Below are 16,897 nucleotides of genomic sequence, written 5' to 3' on the forward strand. Positions count from 1 at the left end.
GCAATCATTTTTAGGAGAAGAGACACTCTGGCCTTTTGGGTTTTCAGCATTTTTTCATTGATTCTTTCTCATCTTTGTGAGTTTGTCTAGTTTCAATCTTTGAGGCTGCTGACACGGATGGGGTTTTTGTGGGCCCTTTTTTTTCCTTATTGTTGAGCTTTTGTTGTCACTTTGTGCTTGCTTGCTTTCCTTTCAATAGTCAGGTTTCTCTTTTGTAGGGCTGTTGCAGTTTACTGAGGGTTCACTTCAGGCCTTGTTCATCTGATTTGCTCCCATGCCTGGAGACGTCACTCAAGGAGGCTGAAGAACAGCCAAGATGGGTTCCTGCTCCTTCTTCTGGGGCCTCTGACCTCGAGGGCCACCAACCTGATGCCAGGAGGACTGTTTTTGTATAGGTTATCTGACTACCCCTGTTGGAGGGTCTTACCCAGTTGGTTGGCACAAGGAACAAGGCCCATTTAACTAAGCACTTTGTCCGCTGGTGTAGAGGATGTGTTTTGCTGGGGGGAAACGCAATCTTCTGGGCTGCCCAGATTCCTTATAACTACCAGGAGGAGAGGCTAAGTCTGCTGGTCCACAGAGACTGCAGCCACTCTTCCCCCTAGGGGCTGAGGCCCAGGGACATCTGAATTCTGTCTGTGAGCCTGGCTGTAGTTACTGGAAATCCTCCAGGGAAGCCCCACCCACTGAGGGAGGATGGGTAAGGTTTGGACCTGAAGAGACACTCTGGCCATAGACTGCCATAGCCGGTGTATTCACAGCCAGTTTATTGGGCTGTGGGAACAAGTCTTGGGACCAAGCTGTCTAATCTCCCTTGCTCTAGTAGGGGAAAAGCACAGCCTGGAGCTCTAGAAATGGATGCTGCCCTTGCCCTGCCCAGGGAGCTTAGCATGTTAGGTAGCTGTGAGTCTCAGTGCTGGCTGCTGTCCCTCCCCCGAGGAACTCCAATGGCTTAGACAGCAGGCAGCCACAACGCTGCTGGTTCCCCACTTTCCTTGGGAGTTTGGTAGGCTTAAGCAGATTCCAGCTAAGAGGATATAAGAATCTACAAATTCTGGGGTTGGGATGCAAGGCCCCAGTGGTGTGCGTTCGCAACTGTCATCATCCAATCCAAGGGTTGCACAGTTCCATGGGAAAAGCAGTTTCCCAGGATGGGTAGTGCACTTGCTCACCACCTCCCTTGGTTGCGGGAAGGGAGTTCCCCTTCCCCGTGTGGCTCTCAGGTGGGCTGTGGCACCACACAGCTATTCCTTCTCTCTCTGGGTCATGCGAGCCTTTTAGTCAATTTTGATAAGAGAAACTGGATACCTTTGTTGCCACTGAAGGATTCACATGCTTATTATGGTTTTTTTTCAGTGGGAGCCTCCAAAGGCGGTTGCTTCTAGTCCGCCATCTTTTCCCTGCCTCCGATCTTTATTTTAATCTAGGCCCCATCACTTACTAATGATAGCATTGTACAGATTACTTAAAATTTCCATGCCTCTGATTCCCCATATAAAATGGCAGATGAAAATAGCACCTACTGTATAGTGATGTCATGAGTAATAAATGAGTATATGTAAAACTCTTAGAGCATTTCTTGATAATACAATGTAGTAAGTGATTAGTAATCATCAATATCATTATCAAGCATTGGTAAAGGAGTAGGATATAAGTGCTGATTAAGATGACAACCATAGGTTATCCTAACTGATGGGGAAAATAGGTATTTTGTGGGATAAGAGTAAAATAATCACTGAACAAATTTCCGACTTTCATTCCTGCCTTGCCAATGAGAAGCAAAGTTTAACCTTAAAACTATCAATTTCTGGTCATCTTTTAACATATAAACAACAATAATAATGAAAATTATTTTTTAGGCCATACATGGTGGCTCATGCCTGTAATCCTAGGGCTTTGGCGGGTGGAAGAAGGAAGATCACTTGAGGCCAGGAGTTGAAGGCTGCAGTGAGCTATGATACAGCCTGGACGATAGAGTGAGACTCTGTCTCTAAAACAAAAATAAAAAAAGAAAATGATATTTTTTTTAACAGAACATTTACCAAAGGAAGCACTTGACAATTATTTTGCTGCATCACTGATTCACTTTTCGTGCCATCAACTATTATCATTGATTATATAGAGGTTGCTATCAGATTAAGGTCTTATCTCCAACTTAATTTGTAATTGAGAGAAATAGTTTGTACCTGGGGAGAATGAAGACTTTAAGAAGGCACAGTATTGTTATTGGACAACACCAAAGATACAAGCTGTGCTGATTTGTTTGCTTGAGATGCAACACTGCTCAGCACAGAGAGGTGTTCTGCTGTGGTACAAAAATCAATCTATACTCCAAAAGTACTCCAGATTAATGGAGACTATGTTAAGCATACTGGACTGGATTGGACTGCAGTATTTACTGATTTATTCAAGTTTCTTAGAGTGTGTAAGAGATAGTGCATAAAAATATAGGAAAATCCATAAAAATATTAGGAGAATAATATTATCCTTTACATTTTTATCTTATATATGAATCTGCAAGAAGTTACTAGGTAGGTATTAATGTCATGGTAGTTTTAAAATGAACCTCACAGATTCTTGGAAAGATCTACAATATCAGATGATAACTGAGGCAATAAGAAAATTGAGAGGGAAATGCTAAAACAAACAAAAAGCCCAAAAAGTAATGTCATTGAGGTAAACATTATCCAGACAGTAATATGCTCTATGATCATTATATTCTACAAGGGGACTCAACCTGGACTGAACTTCAGCTCAATCGTTAATGTGGCCCAACTGGCCCAGTTAATTCTCATTTGTAACTGAAAGCCAATCTTTAATTCAAGACTTCATGAAAATAATAAAAGGATTAGTTCAAGATGATAACCCTTTATTGTGGAACAAGAATTTTATAGCTTATGTGATTAACTTGAATGTTAGAATGTACCCAAAGACATCCTACGCTTAGTTCAAAATTTGCAGTTTTGAACTAAGCATAGGATGTCTTTGAATACATTCTAACATTTATTTGCTAATTCCTTTTTGTAAAGCAATTCTTATATTGAGAGTAAAATATACATATATAAGTTATCATCTTTACCGTTTTTAAGTGCACAGTTTAGTGGTAATACATTTATATTCTTTCTTTTGGCCCATCATTTCTCCTCCTCCCTCTCCTTCTTGGCCTCTGGTAACCACCAATCTACTCTCTATCTTCATGACATCTACTTTTTTAGCTCCCACATGAGTGAGAACACGTGATGCTTTTCTCTATGTGCTTGACTTGCTTCACTTAACATAATAGGCTCCAGTTCCATCCATGTTGTTGCAAATGACAGGATTTCATTCTTTTTATGGCTGAATAGTGTTCCATTGTGTATATGTACATTTTCTCTATCCATTCATCTGTTAATGGGCACTTAGGTTGATTTCATATTTTGGCTATTATAAATACTTCTGCAATGAACAAGGGGGTGTAGATGTCTTTGATACATTAATTTCCTTTCTCTTGGATGTATCTGCAATAATGGAATTGCTGAATCATATGGTAGTTATATTTTTAGTTTTTTGAAGAACCTGCATATGGTTCTCCATAATGTTGTTTTCATTTGGTTTTTTACTTGGCAAATAAAAATTGTGTCTATTCATCTAGTATGATATGTTATTTTATGCTAATTCTTAAATTAATTTTTTTCTTTTTTTCTAATATAAACACTAAGGCTATGCATTTTGTTCAAATAATCACTTTCAGTTTATCCCACAAGATTTATATGCAGAATTTTAATTATTGAAAAATAATAAGTTAAAATTTCACTTTTTTTCCTCCATGACTTACTTTTATTTTCTAAAGATAAGGGCACTTTAAAGTTATCTGCCACTTCAAACTTGATGGCTCTGAGATCAGAGAATGTGATTTGTGTAATTCTCATTTTTCAAAATGCATTAAGACTTGCTGTTACCTACTGAGATTTAAAAACTATTTTAATATCCCATTATTAAGTGAGTCAGAATTTTAGATAGGGGTCACCTCTGTGATTCTTTTGTTTCAGTGGCAGCAGTGGATGGGCTGCTCTGGTTGGCTTCACTCATCTTTCTGGTGTTTTGACAAGGACGATTAGAAGACTGGGCTCAGTTGGGGCTGAATCCTTCTTCTTCAACTTGGTGGACTGAGGGTGGGTAGATTTTTCATCTTGAGGCTTGGGAATCTAAAAGCAAATAAGGCAGAACTGGTATGCTATTTTATAAGTTAGCCTTGAACATCACATAGCGTTATTTCCATTGTATTCTGCTGGTCAAAGAAGTTACAACCACTCCCAAATTAAAGGGGATGTGACTTACAATTCACATATCTATGGGATATATGTCAAGTTTTTTGTAGGTGTTATATTAAAGTGTATTTTCTCTCCACCCCACCCCAGGATCTAGTTGATATTCAGTGTTGGGGCTTTATTATGTGAGCTCCAAACGAAGAAAAATCTTCCATTTTTTTTTTCAGAAATAAGAACTCTATGATAAAACAATATTAAATTTTTCCTTGGGCTAATTCACCCTTTTTATGCCCATTTATTTTAAAAAAGTTACATCTACTGCCTTCTGCTATTAATGGCAGGGCTTAGAAACTGAGAGTCCATTTCTTGAGACCATGAGTCTGAGAGACTGGCTTCTCCAGGAAAATATACCAGCCAGTCCTTCCGAGAATATCCGAAAAGTCAGCTAGGAGCTTCCTGAACTAGTTAAGCAATTCCCCTGCTTGTAAATGTCCAATATAAATAGAGATTAATCAAGGACAGCAGACCCTAAGAAAAGACCATTTCCAGGTGTGCAGATGGTGTGCTGCCAAAGGCAATCAAGGGAATTAATTATGAGAATGATGAGCAGACTTAGACGGGATCTGAGATTGTGTGCACTGATGGACACATTGTTGTTAAATACAAATGAGGAAGAAATAGGTTTCTTCTCTGGAATACAGTTAGGGCTTCTGAAAATGGGAACTAAGAAATTTCCATGCAGTAGCAATTGGTTAAGAACCAATAGGATTTGTAGTTAACTTTTCCCCTTTCAGCTCCAACAGTGTTATTTGCAGCCCCAATATAAAAGATACATTTTTAGATACACTGATTATTATACAACCTGGATTTGATGGGAAAACTATATGCAGTATGTTACTCAATTAACCTAGACACAAGCAAATGGCCAATTTCCAGGTGTGTTCAAAATTTAATATAAAAGATTGTTCTTTGTTAAGTCATATTACATTAAAACAAAAGCATTAGCAATAAAAATCTTTACAGTGAAAAATGTAGTAAGCTCTAGTTGATATAAGACTTATTTCAAGAATTAATCTATACAATTAAGTGCTAATGCAAAAATGTTTTAGCTGTTCCTTGAAAAATTTTTTCTTTGTCAAATACTTATTGAATGCTAATGTGTGAGGCCCTGTTATAGGATTCAGGAATATAACTTTGTGTAGATCAGATGAAATTTTCTCTTTCAGAGCTACATTGTAATGAGAAGAGACACAGTAAACAAATAAACACATGCTATATTAGGTAGCAGTAAGTACTACGGAGGACAGTGAAGGAGGATTGGGAGAATGTGAGTGTGTGTGTGAAGTTTTACATACACTTGTCTCCTAAAGGTTTTCTAATGTGACATTGGATTAGACCTAATTCTGAAAGAAGAAAGGAAAAGAGATTTAATGATATGTGGAATGTTCCTGGCTAAGGAATTAGCAAGTACCTATTCCCTAAAATAGAAACATATTCAGTGCATTCAGGCAACAGCTGGAGTACAGAGGAAGGGGATGAGTTGTATTCTCTGTCGGATAGGGGGCCGTTCATTCCATGGTAGTTATGTGATTTTCACAGAAATTCTAAGGAATTGCAGTCTTATAGCAGTAACACTCTTTAAAGATTAAACATATATTTTATGTAGGTTGTGATTATTTTCTGATAATTGATTGATCAATATTCACCTACCACATAACATATAGCATATGCTAAGAGTTTTCAGATTTTGTCTCTGTTCATAAAGAACTCACAGTATAATTCCAAAGATAACTTTTTTGATTTGCTCCTTATCTTTTCAAACCACCATCTCTTTTCTTTTCTAAAATGATTCCCTTAGCATATTTGTGTGTGTGTGTGTGTGTGTGTGTGTGTTTTCATGCCTGAAGGCTTTCATCTTTCTGTATCTTTACACACCTCTCGATGCTTCCCCAATTCTCCATGGCTTGCAAAGACTTGAGGATCTGCCTTAGCTTTATCCAAATAGGAAAGTCCCTAGCGGGTTTTATCAAGTACAACCTCCCCTGGTTTCCTCTCCTTCCATCCTTCCAACACACAGTTAATATTAGTGAAGCAGAAGGGGTTGCAAACAAACCTCTCAAACACCAAACTGGGAAGGAAGTGGTGTTTTATTCAGCCGGGAGCTGTGGCGGCATAGATGCCTAACAACTGAGCTCCCCAACAAATAAAATCCTTGCCCTTTGAAAGGGTTACAACTCTAGAAATTATGTGTGAAAGGGTCATGAGCTTACAACTCTAGAAATTACATGTGAAAGGGACTTGATCCATGAAGTAGGCGTGGGGTACATGACTTAGGTGGGGGGTCTGATTGTGTTTAAGTAAAAACAGTGCCTTTTGGAAAGATTCCTCCATACCGTATCCGTGATCTATAGATGGGATTGTGGTTAGCAGTAGGGGTCTTATCCTTAACCTGGCCAGCGGTGCCAACCGGTCCCTCCTCTGGCTGACTTCTGACTTCTCCTTTTGAGATGCAATGCAAAAAAGGCTGAAGGGAAAATGGCTTTAGAAGCTGAAGAGGATTAAGGGTCTCCTTCTTCACTAGGGACTGGGGAACAGGACTTCATTTTTCTAGCTACTCGTTTTTCTTCTTTCAGATTTTTCTTCTGCCTCAGAGTTGATCAAACTCTCGAAGTCAGTTATCAGTTAGCATAATCTTTCATCCAGTCTTTTTCCAATCCTTTATTTATGTACTAAACTTTATATCCATCTTCCTTTAGATTTGTATTTGACACCCCAAATCAAAGTTTTGGAACACAAGTCCTGTTCTTTCTCTAAAAATGTAGCTTTTAAGATTAAAAATCTTTGGCTTTCTAACCTTTGATTTTTCCAAAACTTTAAAAAAGTCTCCATAGAAACTCAAAAGCTAACCAAATTAGCTACTGCTCTCAAGTTTCAGCTATACAGGCCCTTTGCTCAGAAAAAAAGCTTAAAATACCTTGACCTCAAAGGCAGATTTTAATTGGAAATGAAGAACTTTTTTGTTAGGGTACTTAAATCTTATTTCAGCATATGATAAATAAATCAGTGAGGTACATACATAGTATGGTTATGTGGTTAATGAGAACCATTTTCGTAAGTGACAAACAGAATACCTCCACTTGACAAACATATTCCTCCAAACTCCCATCTCTGGCACTTCTGGATCCAAAATTGGAACTTCTAAAAAAATTCATTCACTTAGGCAACAAATGCATATTGGATTTCTTCTCTGTGTATATTACTGCAAGGGAAAAATAAAAATGACTATGAAGAGTTTCTACTCTAATATGAGAAATAAGGCATATATGCCAATGCCTGTGAGTTCCTGACCACTGAAGTAGTTTTGGCCCAAGAGAGATGATTGGATTAGGCGATTAGGATGGCTTGTCTTTGGTGCCCTGTCATTGCCAAACAGTTATCTCTTTTGAAATTTATCTTATTTGACCTTTAATTTTTGTATTTATTTTGCCTCTTTGTTTTCAAATGTTATCTAGTTGACAGCAATATATAAATCTACATTTTCAGCCTTGATCTGTCACCTGAGCGACAGATGTGTATTTTCTACAGAAACCTCTGGTTGGATGTCTTACAGGTACTGTAAATGCAAAATTGAACTAATTCTCCCCATATTCCACCAAACTTACACCATTTCTTTCCACATATATCACTGAAATCTGTCAATTTTATAGCCTGAATACCTTTCATAATTTTATTCTCATACCCACGGCTACTTCCTTAGACCAGCTCCGTAATTATCTTCCTTGAACTATGCAAATGGACTCTTGCAAATGTCTCTTAACTTGTTTTTCACTAAACGTCATCCTCACATGACTTTTTATAAGATTTTCCTAGCTGATGCAGTATTCCCTAAAATCCTTCAGTGCCTTCCCTGTTACTCTTAGGATTAAAAATAAAACACCTTCAGCTAATAGCAAGGTCCTTATCACACAAATGGTCTTCAAAAATAATATACTTAGAGCTTGTTGAGGTATGAATTCTAGAGTCTCATTCTCAGAGATTCTGGTTTGTTGGTTCTGGGGTTGGGCCTAATAATTTTTATTTTTAATAAGGATGCAAGAGTATCCTGATGAGTCTTCAGAGCATCCTAAGATCATAAGCTCTGTGGAAGAAAGGGCTATCTTCTTTTCTGTTTTCCCTCTCAGAATCTAGCACAGTGCCTAATCCCCGTTAGGCTCTCAATTCATGTCTACTGAATGAATGAACTAATCTATACCTGTATTCCGTTTAAAACTCAGTTACAACTCCCTGTCAGCTGTTGTGCCTCAGGAAAACGAAACATGCAAGTCTGTTTCCCTTCATACATATTTGCATATTGCACATGCTGCCTAGGGTACCTCATGCTTAAAAATGGAACACCATCAAGAGTTCTACCTAGTTTTTCTGGTTCATTTGAACACAGCATAAAATTCAGGTCCCATGATAAAAGTTAAATACTGTGTTTGCAAGTAAACCCTTAGAAAGCAAAAGAATAAATGGCACCGTATCTTAAAAGATATTTATGTATGTGTTTTTTATGTTTTTCTGTTATATGTCTTTATATTTTTGTAAAATTTTCTGATTTATCTTTAAAACAGGGGTATATGTAATTTGTATACAAAGGCATAAATTTTGGATTAAAAGTGTAGATTCCCAAGGTTATAAATCTGTGCGGCAAACTTGAGCAGATATAAATATTCAGAAATTTAGAAAATGTCTATAGTCTGTAGCTTATGTACAAACATATCACATTGATTTCTCACTCCTTAACATGGCATCGTATAAGTCCCTCCATGATGTGGTTCCTGCATTCCTTTGTAGCCTCATATAATCAGGTCCCAAATTTGCTTAAACCCCTTAAATGGTTTACACTGCTCTTAGGACAAAACCCAAGCCTTAAAAAAAACAAAAAAACAAAAAAAAAAAACTGCCTGTAAAGGCCTGAATAACCCCACTCCTCTTCTTGTACTACTTAGCTCCTTTTCTACTCTTCCATTATTTCAATATGCCATACTCCTTCTATCCCCAAGGCTGTCTCAAATGCCTCCTTCACCTTCATACTTCTTTAACCTAAAGTCCCATCTATTTATAAGATCTCAACTCAAATTTTACTTTTTTTTCTTTTTTTAAGGAATCTTGGAATGATCTCCCTTCCTTTCTTTATTAAAGGTCAGTTCTCTTTGTATTGATTCTTGTGGCTCTATGTATTGTTCTTTCATAGCATGTCTAAAAGGTTTACACTATTTGTTTTGATTATTTGATTGCTATCTCTGTTCCTTACTGAACTGTAAGCTCCGCAAGGATAGTGATGGTCTGATTTGCTCACAGTGAAACCTTCGCTACCTAGCAGAGTACTTAGCATGTAATAAACCTTCAGTCAATGATACTGACTTCAGCAGAATAAATAAAAATAATTGCTTGTAATATCCACCCTCCCCACACTTTAAGCCACGTGATATAACACCCCTCTGGTTTTGCACAAATTTCTTGTTTATGAAACACAGTTATATAGTTAAGATTTAGTTTAAGAATTGAATGAGCTTCTGGTGATTCTCTTACAACCTCCTAACCTGTTTAAAAAATATTCTATCACCAAGAACTAGTGAATTCTACTGTAATTAACAAATCTTACCTCCACCCAACTTTATTGCTTTGGCTCTTAGTCCAAATCATTATGATCTTAGCAATAGGAAATAGAAGTTTTCCTTCTAGTCTTAGCCATGCCTGCCCCTCCACCGGTACCCATTTTTTACATGATGGTCAAAGTGAGTTTTCACAGAGTGTACCAGATCACTTATGATTCCATTGCTTCACATTTCATGGATTATATCTAAGCTCTGTAACATAGTCTTAAAGCATGTGGCCCCATTCTGTACTTGGATCCTCAACAAGCCCTGCAGTGCTCTGATCATATGAACATTATTTTAGTTCTCTGAAACAGCTGTGCTCACTCTTGTCTCAGATAATCCACACACGTTTCATATTCTCTGTCTGACCAATTCCAACTCATGTTTCAAATCTCAGTTAACATTTTCTCAGAGGATTTTTCTTGACAACCTCTATCTAAATTAAGCCTTTTTTGTTATTCTTTTCCATAGTACTCCTTTTCATTTCTTTGTGGCATTTATCAAGCTTTAGTAGTGTGAGGGCATGCATGTGTGTATCTGTGTGTCTGTGTTTATTTGCTCAAATCTACTCTTCACTGCTTACCTCTTAGTCCATAGGCTCCATGAAGGCAGGAACCATTTCTATCTTGTTCAGCATTATATTGCAAGGTGACAGTATGGTGTTTTGCTCATAGTAGCCCCCTAATAAATGTTTTTGGATTAATAAATAGCCATTTTCTTCTTTGTACCACTTATCAAGCTTATGACACTTGATTACACATATTTGTTACATATAATATGATTCTCCCTAGAAGATGGTAAGTTCTCTCTCAACGTCAGTATGGGTTTCTTAGAACTCATCTTTGCTTTTTTTTTTTAAAACCACATCATAAAGTACCAGAAACATAGTAGATGTCTGATGATTATTCATTGAATAAATACATGAATATAATATTAATGTGAATTGTAAGCAGTTCAATATTGGAGCATATGGTTGGCAAAGGGTAGATAAGATGGGAAGAAAATCAGACTGACTACTTGAAAATTGACCATTATAAACCTATATTTTGTACTGTGAATAATTAAAAGGAAAGAAATTCAGAGCAAAGAAATTTGGTAGTATTAATTAATGGCACATGAGGTTAAAAAGTTTTCCAGTTTTAGATGTTCCAGGTACATTGGAGATCATCCTTACACATATCCCACAGATAGACAGAAGACCATGGCCCTCCACCCTCAATATATTAAAGCTGCAGCCACCTTGGAGAAGATGTTTTCCTGCTTTCCACTAACACACCTGGTGGAAACCAGGTCACATGCCATCTCTTGAGAAGCAGTAGTTATAGATGGGGTTAGCTTATATGAGGTACATAATTTCAAACAACTTTCTATTCAGAAAACTCTATTATAAATTACCTTGATTTATGTCCTCTGACATTTAATATTGTGTGGACACAACTCCATGGGCTGGCATTAATATGTTGGATCAATCTTAGGCTGGAGGACAGCATTAGGACCTAAGGCCAAGTCAGACTTGGTGAGCAAAAATACGAAGTGAGAGCCAAATGTATATCTGAGGCAAGTGCTCATTGCTATACCTCATAGAAAAGGAGAGTAGAGAAAGAAAGTAGACTACTTAACTATGAGGTCTGAGCTAGAAGGACCAAGAGCTAGGCTACATGATGACAAACTAGACAAAATGAGAAGGGACAGCTGATTCAGTGCCAATATGTGGTGTTCTACTTTAATGTAGTGCCTGAAGTGTGGGATAGAGAAAGGGAGGCAAGCAAAGTACCTTTAAAAGTTATGTCAGAATTGTATCTATAAGCAAATAAGGAATGAAGTACATATAAATAACATGTACTTTTTTCTCTGTGTATAGAATCTCTCATAACGTTAATGCATAGTAGGATATTGGATACTATATATTATGTATGTGTTGAGAGCAATACCACTAAGATGGCGGAGTAGGAGATAACACCCCTCGTCTCTCCACAAATATTTAAATATAGAAAGATACTCACAAGCCAAAATAGCCCAGATAGGGATTAACAGACCATTAAAGAATCTATAGCAATATAGTAGAGCAAGAAAACCAGACAATATGTGTAGAAAGTATTGCTAATGAGATTGATACACCTGAGATGCCAGGAGAGAGATAGGAGCAAGGAAAAAAGGCAGAAGCTATTGATATGAGCCAGATGTTGGGGACAATTGTCAACCCCAATAGTCTGCTCTGCAGAAACACCAGCATCTCTTGCTACTGAGGTAATCAACAACCATTCTCACTGAGGAAACCCACAGGGAGAGACTTGGCTGCACACCCAGACCCACCTGCTAGAAGTGGCCACTGTCAAGTATCTTTGGGAAGGAAGCAGTGACATCTCCCAACCTCTCACGTGTCCTGACTCTGTATCTGAAACCACTCCACGAGTGCCCATACTCAGGCCCAGGCTCTGTGGCTGTGTTGGGCCTACCATGCTGCAGACATTGGAACTATTACCATGGAAAACTAGTTTGTACTTTGAGCCCCAAGCCAAGCCCTCTTTAGGCATACTTGGGTTTTGGGCACTGGCATAGTTACCATAAAAATCTAGACTCCACCCCAATCCAACAGCTGCTCTAAATTTGTGCACACTTGTGTTCCCATCTGTGGCTCCCCAGCCACTTTACAAGCATCCATGTCTCACATTCCGTTGACGATGAGGAAGCAAGAGAGTCTGAATTTTAGGCAGCATTGTCATTACTACCCCGGATTCCAGAGCCATAGTCCCTTCATGCATGCTCATGCTTCAGGTCTTAGCTCCATAGCTGCTTGACAGGTGCTACTCCTCAGACATTGGTGCCATCAACACTGCAAATGAACCTAAAAGACCCAATGCCAGGAGGCATTCTCTTAGCCACAACTTTCATCTTGGGAGACAAATAGATGAGGGAGACCTTAGCAGCCATCACCACCAAAGACCACCAACAACCCTCAGCACCATTATGGACCTCTGTTGTATTTGTTAACGCTGACCTCAGCTGACTGAACTGCATACAGACTCTATAGCTAGTCCCCTCACTGATGGTGGAACTGCTGGACCACACACAGGAAGAACTCTCACATAAGAAAAGATGTTTATACAGTGAAACTAACCCATAAAGTTTGCAAGAGGTAGGACTGTTCCATGAAATATGCAGACATTAATATAATACAATAAGAAGCATATAAAAAACAATAGATATACCACCAAAAGAACATAGTAATGTTCTGGTAGCTTATCTCAAAGAAAATGAGATATATTAATGGTCTGACAAAGAATTTAAAATACTTGTTTTAGGGAAGTTCATTGACCTTTAATAAAATACAGAAACACAATTCAATGAAATAAGGAAAATGAACAACCAATAGTAGAAATCTGACAAGAAAAGTTGAAATTATTTAAGCAATCAAACAAATTTTGGAGCTGAAGTATGCAATAAATCTAAAATGCAATATAGAACACGGACAGCAGAATTTTTCAAGCAGAAGAAAGAATCTATGAAGACAGTTTATTTAAAGATATACAATCAGAGGTGAAAAAGGAAAAAAATTAAAAGGAATGAATAAAAATTTTAGGATATATGGGATAGCATCAAAAGAGCAAACATTCAACTTATAGGAATTTAAAAGGGGAGGAGAGAGACAAAGGGTAGAACATTTAAAGAAATAACATCTATTTACTTTCCAGATATGAGGAAAGATAAAAAATATCCTGGTGCAGGAAAGTCAAGTTTCCAGTCAGATTAAATCCAAGTAAGACTACACCAAGACACATTATAGTCAAACTGTAAAAAATCAAAAGCATAAAGAGGATTGTGAAAGCAGCAAGAGAAAGAAGCAAATGACATATAACAAAGTTTCCATAAAGCTAGCAGCAGATTTATCAGCAGAAATTCTACAGGCCGGGAAATAAAAGGATGATGCAGTTGTCACTTAATATCCATGTGGGCTTGGTGCAAGGCCCTCCCATGAATGCCAAAATCTATAGATGCTTAAGTACCAATATAAATTGGCATAGTATTTGCATATGACCTATGCATATACTTCTGTATGCTTTAAAAATGTCTAGATTATTTATAATAAGTCATACAATGCAAATGCTATCTAAATAGACATTATACTGTATTGTTCAGTAACAATGATAAGAAAAAAGTGTAGATTCTCAGTACAGATGCAGTTTTGCAGGGGAATGTTTTTGATCTGTAGTTGGTTGAATGCACACATGTTGAACTCACAAATATGGAGGGTTGACTGTTCAAAGTTCTGAGAACATTGTACTGAGCAAAGCTATTTTTCAGATTTGAAGGATAAAGACAGTTCCAGACAAGAACAATCTGATAGAGTTCTTCATTACTAGACCTCTCTTATAAGAAATGCTAAATGATGATCCTCAAGCTAAAATTAAAATGCGAATTATTAACATGACAACATATGAAAGCATTAAACTCTCTGACAAAAGGAAGTACACAGTCAAATGTAAAATACTCTGAAACAGTAAAGGTGGTGTGTAGATCATTTTTACCTCTAGTATAGTATTAAGTTTAAAATATAAAATTATTAAAAATAATAACTACCATAATTTGGCTGTGCATGGTGGCTCAGGCCTGTAATCCCAGCACTTTGGGAGGCTGAGGCGGGTGGAACATGAGGTCAGGAGTTCGAGACCAGACTGGACAATATGGTGAAATATTGTCTCTACTAAAAATACAAAAATTAGCCAGGTGTGGTGGTGGGTGCCTATAGTCCCACCTACTCAGGAGGCTGAGGCAGGAGAATTGCTTGAACCTGAGAGGCAAAGGTTGCAGTGAGTCCAGATTGCAACACTGTACTCCAGCCTGGCTGACAGAGGGAGGCTCCATCTCAAATAATAATAATAATTACCATAATTTGTTAAAGGATATACAATATAAAAATATATGAGTTGGGAATCAAGAAAATAAAATGGGGAGGGGGTGGAATAAAATGTAGAGTTATTTTATGTAATGTAGAGTTATTTTATGTAATCAAAGTTCAGTTGTCATCAGATTAAAATAGCCTGTTATAATTATAAATTCTTTTAGGTAATCCTCGTAGTATCCAGAAAGCATGCACCTGTAGTAAGTATACAAAACACAAAAAGTAAGAAATCAAAGCAGATCAGTGGACAAAATCATCTATTCAGAAAGAAAGATAGCAAGAGAGGAAAAAAGGAATGAAGGATCTACCAAGCAACCATAAAACAGCAAAATGGCAATAGTAAATCCTTACCTACCAACATTTACTTGGCATATAAATGGATTGTATTCTCCATAAAAAAACATGCAGTTATGGAAGAGATAATAAAACAAGGCTCAGCTATGCTTTCTACAAGGGACTGAATTCAGCTTTGATGACATACAGATTGGAAGTGAAAAAATGGAAAAAGCTATTCCATGCTAATGGAAAATAAAAGAGAACAGAAGAAACTATATTTATATCAGATAAAATAGGCTTTAAGTCAAAAACTGTAAAACAAGCAAAGGAAAATCATTATATAACAATGAAGGGGTTAATTTATCAAAAAGATATAACAACTGTAAACATATATGTACCAAATATCAGAATACCTGAATATATGAAGCAAATACATATTTGAAGAGATAGACTATAATACAATAGTAGTAGAGGAATTCAGTAACACACTTTCTATACAGCTGATCCAGAATGAAAATAAGAAACATTGGATATGAACTACATATTAGACCAAGTTGACCTAACAGACATAGAACATTTCATCCAACAGCAGCAGAATACCTATACTTTTCAACTGCTCATGAGAAATTCTCAAGGATAGATTGTATGTTATGCCACAAAACAAGTCTTAACAAATTTAAGAAGATGAAATTGTATCAAGTATCTTCTCCAACCATAATTTTATGAAAATAAAAATAGACATTTCAGAATATTCACAAATATGTAGAAATTAAACAATATGCCCCCAAATGATCAATTAATTAAACAAAAAGAAGAGAAATTAAATATTTTGAGGCAAATCAATATGGAAACACAACATTCCAAAACTTTTTAGGATACGGCAAAATCAATTCTAAAAGATATGTTTATAGCAATAAATGCCTACATCAAAAAAGAAAGATTTCAAACAATCATAAATTACACCTCAAGGAAGTAGAGAAAGAACACTGAGCTCAAAGTTAGTAGAAGGAAGGACATAATAAAAATCAGAACATAAATAAGTAGAAGATGGAAAAACAATAGAGAAGATCAGTGAAACTAAGGGTTGGATTTCTGAAAAAATAAAATCAACAAAGCTTTAGCTACATTAAGCAAAAAAAAGACGTAAAGTTAGAAAAGGAGGAAACATTAAAACTGGTAACAGAAATACAAAGGATCCTAAGAGAATACTCTGAACAGTTAAACACAAACACACTGAATAACCTCAAAGAAATGGATAAATTCCTTGAACGTACAGCCTATCAAAACTGAATCTTGAATAAGTAAACAATGTGAACAAAAAAATAGTAAGGAGATTAAATCAGTAATAAGTCTTCCAACCACAAAAAGCCCAAGACCTTATGCCTCACTGTGGAATTCTGCCAAATATTCAAAGAATTAATGCCAATTTTTTTGTGAACTCTTCCAAAAGCTGAAGAGGAGGAAAAACGTTGAAACTCATTTACCGAGGCCAGCATTACCCTAATACCAAAGCCAGATAAAGATGCTATAAAAACAATTAGAAGCTCATATGTCTGCTGAACACAGATGCAGAAATTCTCAACAGAATACTAGTAAACCAAATTTAATAGCACATTAAAAACATTGTTCATCATGATTAAGAGGGATTTATCACTGCGATTTGAGGATGGTTCAGTATACCTAAATCAAATGTGATGCACCACACTAATGGAATGAAGGACAAAAAAACATATGATCAGTCTCAATAGATGCTGAAATCTCTTTGAGAAATCTCTAAACCTCTTTCCACAGTGACTGAACTAATTTACATTTGCACCAGCAGTATGTAAGCA

Source organism: Aotus nancymaae, unplaced genomic scaffold (genome assembly GCF_030222135.1).
Source record: "Aotus nancymaae isolate 86718 unplaced genomic scaffold, 86718_ANA_hifiasm-v0.15.2.pri h1tg000025l, whole genome shotgun sequence".
NCBI lineage: Eukaryota > Metazoa > Chordata > Mammalia > Primates > Aotidae > Aotus > Aotus nancymaae.